We start from the raw sequence: 7,228 nt of genomic DNA, 5'->3' as shown, positions 1-7,228 counted from the left end.
TGTAAAATTTAGTATTTTGAAATTGACTTTGAAATGTATGAACAACTGTGTGTCACCACTGTTCTCTGGTTCATGGAGAGGCGTCAGGGCTCTTTTAGACCTTCCACCAGAGCCTCAGTTAGTGGGGATTGTGTGCTCCCGAAGTTAAGAACATCTTTTGGACAGTCTAGCTTCTCCTTCAGAGGGGCTACATGGAACTCTCTTCCTACTGGATTAAAATTGCAGAACAATATTAACATCTTCACCAGAGAGCTCAAACAGTGGCTTAAATCGGGCCAAAGTTGTTCCCATGTGTAAATTGTGCTGTGTTTTGTTTAACAATTGTGTTTTTCTGTTGTAAAAGCCCCTATGGACAGTTGTTGAAAATTAGCACATGTGCTATAACACTTTAAACAATGCATCTGGTTTGTCCAATGTTATTGCTATGTCCATATGAAATAAATAAATAAATAAAAAAGACATGTTGTGAGTGGTAAAGTGAAGACCTGGTTTAAACATCCCAGTATTTGTTGTATTCAGATTTCACTAATGACTGTTTTCTCTGTGTCTTACAGCACTGGATGAGCGTTCACATCTCATGATGCTGGTTTTTATAGCTGTAGTTGTAGGTTTGATGTGCCATAGAAAGGGTGACAAATCAGATAAAGAAGGCAAGTATTGACATGCTAAAAATTAAACAAAGCAAATAAACACAAAATCAGTAAGTGTTGATCACAGGTAGTAAGATCTATTACATGTCTGATTATTATTAAAAAAGTTAAGACTAATAATCAAGACATCCATTATGAGCTGATACAACATGATCTGTTCACATTCAATGTGTAAAAGTCTGATTCAAATCATATTTCATATGAAACAATTCTTTTTTTTTTTGCTGTTCAGACTTTCAAAAGCCCATCTGGATAATATCTGGTTATGCAAAAAATCAGATTTTTGCTGACATGGCCTGTACGTGTGTGTGTATAATTTTTCTTTATTGTAGAAAAACCTGCAAAAAGGAGGAAGGGGAAAGAAGTGCGTGCTCTCTTTTGGAGAGTATGTAAGACTGTAAAGCACCCTTTCCTTCGCCGCAAAGCCAACAGAATGGACCATCTAACATCACATCCGGACCCAAATGATTCAGAGCTGACACCTGTCCCAGGTCTCTGCAGGACCACACCAGTGGCTGACACAGATGCTGCCGAACCTGAGCCGCTGTGTGCACCGGGTCTCTCCAGGATCGAGCAGGTGCCAGACGTGGATCTGGCTGATCCTGAGTCATCACCTGTGGCAGATCCATCCAATTCTGCTCTGGGCAACAGTGAGTCATTATCACTTCGGTTCAAGTTGTTTCCGCCATCTTTTGTTAAATACCTTTCTCTATCATTACTTGCAGCTGTACTTCTCATTCACTGCAAGTAGCTGCTTAAAATCCAACAATGACTTTTGTTGTACTATTTTCACTGTGCTGTTTTCAAAGTAAATAGCCAATTATTCAGAATTTATTCAGAAATGGATTTAACTGATGTATTTATTGAAATTGTCACCTGAATATATAAAAAAATTGGTCTAGTATTGACCATTAATATCTTATATAGCTTGATGATAGCCTTGATATCACCATGATGATAGCATTGTTGCTGGCATGGCATTAAAAATTAAATTATTTATTAGTAATTAATTAGTAGCTGCAGGTACAATAACCATTCATGGATGTTTCAAATGGTTTATTATTCATTTCTTCATTTCAGAAAAACTCAGAAAGGCGAGGAAGAGGAAAGCAGTCTGTGCTTTCTTTAAGAGATTACGTACGCCTGTAAAGCACCTCTTCCTCTGCTGTGACCTGAACAGAGTCCAGCATCTGACCCCAGAGCCAGATCTAGACGATTCTGAGCCAATGCCTGCCCAAGCTACATCCGAGATCAAGTCAGCAGATGAAGTGGTTCCTGTTGAGGCCGAGCCAGTGTGTCTGCAGAACCATCACTGTGTAGATCTCCAGTCCTCGTCTGTGCAATCAGCCGATGCAGATGCAGATCCAGATTTGTCGCATGTGTCAGATTTGTCTGATTCGGAGTCTGAACTGGATTGTGGTGAGTCATTATTAGCTTTGATTTATGTTGTTTCTGCCCTGTTTTATTTTCTGTGTTCTTTGCTGCTCCTCTGTAAACCTAATACTCTGACTTCCCTTCAAGTAACTGCTTGTTGTTGATTTGGATTGAATCTGAATCCAAAGGATGACAGTGTTTTTGATTTCTTTAAACAGATTTAATTTGATGTGTTCATTTCAGAAAATGAAAGGAAAGTCTCATCTATGTCTGTGTTCTTTTCCTGTGTGTTTTTCAGGATCTACGTTCTAAAAAATGATGGGGTTTTTTTTTTTTACCCAAATGTTGGGTTCAGCCTGTTGGAATGTTTTATTTGGTTATTTTTAAAATGTATTACCTAGATGCTGGGTAGTTCTTTTTAATCTAAAAAAAATGTTTGTTTGTTTGTTTGTTTACCCAAATGCTGGGTTCAGCTTGATGGGTCATTTTTCTGGGGTGATTTTTTATATTTTTACCAAGGTGCTGGGTAGTTTTTCTGTAACTCAGCTGCTGGGTCATGTTTACTATCAATACAAATGATGGACCCCATCACATATGCCTACATACCCAGCGCTGGGTTCATGTAACCCAATGTTGGGTAAACACTACCAAACTGGTCAAAACTGGATACATTTGTCACCGGTTATTTTGTGCTCTGTACTGAGAGAAAACTTCCTGAGGGGAATCTTCCAGAGGGGAAACTTCCTGGATGAAATTCAGGTTGGTATTACATTGTATTCCTATCATATTTATACATTATAAATAGGAAAATGCCTGTAGTCTCACATTTTTCCTTTCCTTTTTTTTTTTTTTTTTTTTTAAATGCATGTTGCAGCTAATGTCTGCTTGGAATGCTAACCTTCTATTTCTATTCTATTTGATGAGCAGCCACCACCACGGATGTGGGAAATAATAACAGTTCGATTAACAGTTTATTGCTGGTCTTTGGTTTTATACTGCTGTAATTTTGAAAGATTTTATGTTATTGTAAGGTGAGCTTAAAGGGTACACTACTATGAAAATCACACACCTTCAGCGTGACATCAAAAAAAGTATAATTTCATAGATATTGTTAATAATCATATTATTAACTCATAACGCCAATATTCAAGAATGGAGACACATCAGACCCAAACAATTACAGAGGCAGTAATCTGGGGAAGTTGTTCTGCAATATCATCAATACAAGACTCGTACACTTCCTCACCGAGCTCAATGTCTTCAGCAAAAGTCAAATTGGATTTTTACCAAATTGTAGAACTATAGACCACGTCTAAACCCAGTGTAGCCAGGTTTTATAATGAGAAACCCTATTTAGCTGTCTAACCCAGTCACGGAAGGGTTAACTTTCATTTTGATTCTTTGATGGACTTGTGAGTGAGCCAATGGGTGAATTTTATGAGGTACTGAACTGACCAATCAGCTGCCAGCTAGGCTCCGTTACAGTTACGCCTCTAGTTTTGTGTCACTGGCTGCACGTTCTTTTGGCGCTTGCATTTGAGCATAGAAGGCTGCGTTATCTGCTTGGTAAGATGAACGAAACAATATAAAGTTAATTAAACAAGTTCTGTAATCATTATCGATTATACTAACTATACCTTATTGTAATATAGAGTGTAAACGAAAGCTGTGCCTGAATCCACTGTTATCACGGAGCTAAAAGCAGTGAATTCCGTTAAAATGGTGAGTTGTTTATCTGTCTGAGATCGCTAATATTCATGCTAACAGGCCAGGCAAAGGTGCTCATTGTGTAAAGCTAAAAGTGTAAGGTGTAAAGCCTGCAGTGTGCATATTTTAATAAGGTAATTAGCCACAATAGGCTAGCGAAATACTGGTTAATGTGTTTGAAACCATAAAGAAATGTTAACTTTTCATACTGTTGATAAATAGTTAGTTTGTTAAATAATGATGTTAAAAATTGTAGATTTAATTGTGGTCACTGAAGCTTAAAGAGGTAATAATTTTTAGTGCATTCTTTCCACTGTTACCGGTGCAGAGGGGGATAAATAAGCACACTAACGCCTTAATGCCTCTTATTTAAAGTGATACAATTTGATTAATGTTTACATGCAATTTATGCAGTTTTATTCTTCATACTGTTAATGTTACTACCGTAAGGTTTCATAAAACTTGATTTTGAAATGTGTCTTTATGGAGGATGTAATTTATGTAAATTTAATTTTGATACTAGAGAGAAATTTATATGGTTTTGATACCTGAGAAGAAACATAAAAGCTGTTGTACAACGAGAGAAAGATTTTTATACTGCATTATAGGTGTACTGAAATATTATTTAATTTTATTTTGTAGAAGCCTGTAGCAGTCCATTTATTCACTGAATGGTAATTGAAAGAAATGATTTGGCCTTATTTATAGGTCAGGTTTTGGTAAAGAGTTGGAAACATCGTGCAGAGATCCTTTCCACGGAGTGATACAGATCCACACGTTCCAGACGTTCTCCCAGAGATTCATAGATTCCCAGTCCGGGTGGCTGGGTGGCGAGCCAGCCGTGTTTGTGACTCTGACTTTAGACGAACTGCCTGGATCATCCTCTTCATCTTCGTTGTGGTAGGACAAAAACTAATTCAGAGTTAAAAAAAAAGGGCCCCAACGGTGAAACTGAACTTTTGTCAACCAAGGCTAAACGAACCGAGGACGAACTGAGCTCAACGATTTTGATACGAGAGGGTTTTGTTTTGTTTTTGTGCGCACTTTATTATTTTAGTTTGTTATTTTTCATAAATGTGTTTTTGCTTGTATGTATGTTTCACCCTGTGAATTTAATACAGGTTTGTCTAAACTGTCATTCTGGTGTGGTATTCCTTTTTAATTGATCTTCAATTCTCAGGCTCTTAACAATTTAGCGTCTTCTGATTCTGGTCCAAATCGTATTTATGATAACCTCTATGACTACTTTAGACTATTAAATCTATGTACGTTATTACTACCTCGTAATAAGGGTTACACCAACACACCCTGATCGACAAAAACAAAACAAAACAAAAAACTTTTGCTAGTTTTGTATATTTCCAGAAGGCCTTTGATTCAATTTGACATGAAGGTCTGCTGTCAGAACTTCTAGAATCAGGTATTGAGGGTAAAACATACAGTGTTATAAAAACAATGGTTTCAAAAAAATCTATGCACAATTAAAATAGGAAATAAACGAACAAAATTCTTCACCCAATTCTTCACCCAAGGGCGGGGTGTGAGGCAGGCCTGTCCACTATCACCGACCCTCTTCAATATCTACATTAATGAATTAGCAACACTCCCAGAACAATCAGCAGCACCTGGCCTCACACTACATGACACCAACATAAAGCCTTTGCTGTTTGCAGTTGAACAGAAGAGTGTCTACAGCAGAACCTGGAGGTCCTGCACACGTTCTGTCAGACCTGAGCCCTGACCATTAATCCTAACAAAACTGAAATACTAACATTCCAGAAAAGACCCAGAGTTCAGGGAAAGAGACACAACTTCACCCTTAATATGACCAAAATTTCAAATGCAACAAACTACACATACCTCGGGCTGAAGATAAATGCAACTGGTAAACATGGCTGTGAATGAACTGAAAGAGAAAGTGATAATGGCCTTTTATGCCATCAAAAGATCTGTCCAAATTGAAATACCAATTTGAATCTGCCTTAAAATATTTAATATATCATTCATAGAATCTATTGCATTATATGGCAGTGAAGTGTGGGGTCCTCTCCTAAATCACAAATTTGAAAAATGGGACAAAAATCTGATTGAAGCCCTGCATGTGGAGTTCTGTAAGAGTCTCCTCAGATTCCAGAGGAACACTACGAACAATGCTAGCAGGGCAGAATTAGGGCATTGAGAAACTAGTCATCAAATTTTGGAATGCCTAAAAATGAGAAACCCCAACTCTTACCATTTTAAAGCTCTTAAAAGCCATGAAGTGAACCCTGAAAAAGTCCCCTGATTCAGATGGTCCTGAAGCTGCACAAACAAACTAACACGACGAACAACAGCCAGAATCAGAACACTTAAATATGCATCCAGAAAACTCGGCCTAAACAAATTATAAAAGCACAAAAGGAAAATTATCTAACTTAATGGATTGAAACAACAGAAAAACAAAGTAAACTTGAATGTTATTTGGTCCTAAATAGAGACTACGTAACTGCAGAATATCTGAGTAGAGTGAAAGAGTGTAAATGAAGACGACAGATGACGAGGTCAGACGGAGCAGTCATACTCTGACCATAGAGACAGACAGATATCCACACCACTGGCCGCCCAGAGACAGCCACATCTTCCCTTACTGTAATCATGGGGAAGTGGAGACTGAGAAACACTTCCTCAACAGCAGAGAAGAGCTATGAAGAAATTAAATTCCACCAATGATCTTCATGAGCCAAGTCAAGTCACAGTTGATCTTCCTGAACAAAGTCCAGTCACAGTTGATCTTCCTGAACAAAGTCCAGTAACAGCTGATCTTCCTGAACCCAGTCAAATCACCACGGATCTTCCAGAGCCTCGCCACGTCTCAGCTGAACTTCCAGAACTCACTGTCTGTCCTGTCATGGCCACGGAGGCCATCCATGAACTCACCGTCTGCCCTGGCATGGCTATGGAGTTCCATTTAGGAACTCCCTAACCACCTCATCATGGCCACAGAGGCCGCCATTAACCTGTTTATGTTCTCTGTTTCAGGCCTACCTGACCAGACTTGCTCTCCTGCTCCATCGACCCCACTGTGGTGGGCCTCTGCTCCGCCCTGGTGGGCTTCTGTCTCGTGTGCTCAACTATGGTGGTCCTCTGCTCCGCCCTGGTGTGCTTCTATCCCATCTTCTTGGCTGTGGTGGTCCTCTGCTCCGCCCTGGTGTGCTTCTATCCCATCTTCTCAGCTGTGGTGGTCCTCTGCTCCGCCCTGGTGTGCTTCTATCCCATCTTCTCAGCTGTGGTGGTCCTCTGCTCCGCCCTGGTGGGTAAATGAGTTAAGCCCACGGCAGACCCCTGTTCCCGAGTTAAACCCACGGCAGATCCCTGTTCCTGAGTTAAGCCCTGTGCCTGAGTTCAGCCCACAGCCCGCCCCTGTTCGTGAGCTAAGCCCTGTTCCCGAGTTAAACCCACGCCGGGCCCCTGTTCCCGAGGGGGGGGGGGGGGGCTATGTCATAATCATTAGCTGGAGT

General features: G+C 39.8%; 1 long non-coding RNA gene across 3 annotated transcripts; it reads left to right on the top strand.

Annotated features, from left to right (window-relative positions):
* The first annotated feature begins 3,527 nt into the window (after positions 1 to 3,527).
* On the top strand, positions 3,528 to 6,874 carry LOC113077514 (uncharacterized). Of its 3 annotated transcripts, XR_003281365.1 has the most exons (4): positions 3,528 to 3,590; positions 3,677 to 3,746; positions 4,440 to 4,631; positions 6,750 to 6,874. It is a non-coding gene; the product is annotated as an uncharacterized LOC113077514 (long non-coding RNA). The 3 variants fall into 3 exon arrangements; XR_003281364.1 differs by lacking the exon at positions 6,750 to 6,874 and having other exon boundaries at positions 4,440 to 5,034; XR_003281366.1 differs by lacking the exon at positions 6,750 to 6,874 and having other exon boundaries at positions 4,374 to 5,034.
* The last annotated feature ends 354 nt before the right edge of the window (positions 6,875 to 7,228 follow it).

Source organism: Carassius auratus, unplaced genomic scaffold (genome assembly GCF_003368295.1).
Source record: "Carassius auratus strain Wakin unplaced genomic scaffold, ASM336829v1 scaf_tig00022723, whole genome shotgun sequence".
NCBI classification, from domain to species: Eukaryota; Metazoa; Chordata; class Actinopteri; order Cypriniformes; family Cyprinidae; genus Carassius; species Carassius auratus.
The sequence above is the reverse complement of the archived record's forward strand: the minus strand, read 5'-3'. Positions and strand labels throughout refer to the sequence as shown.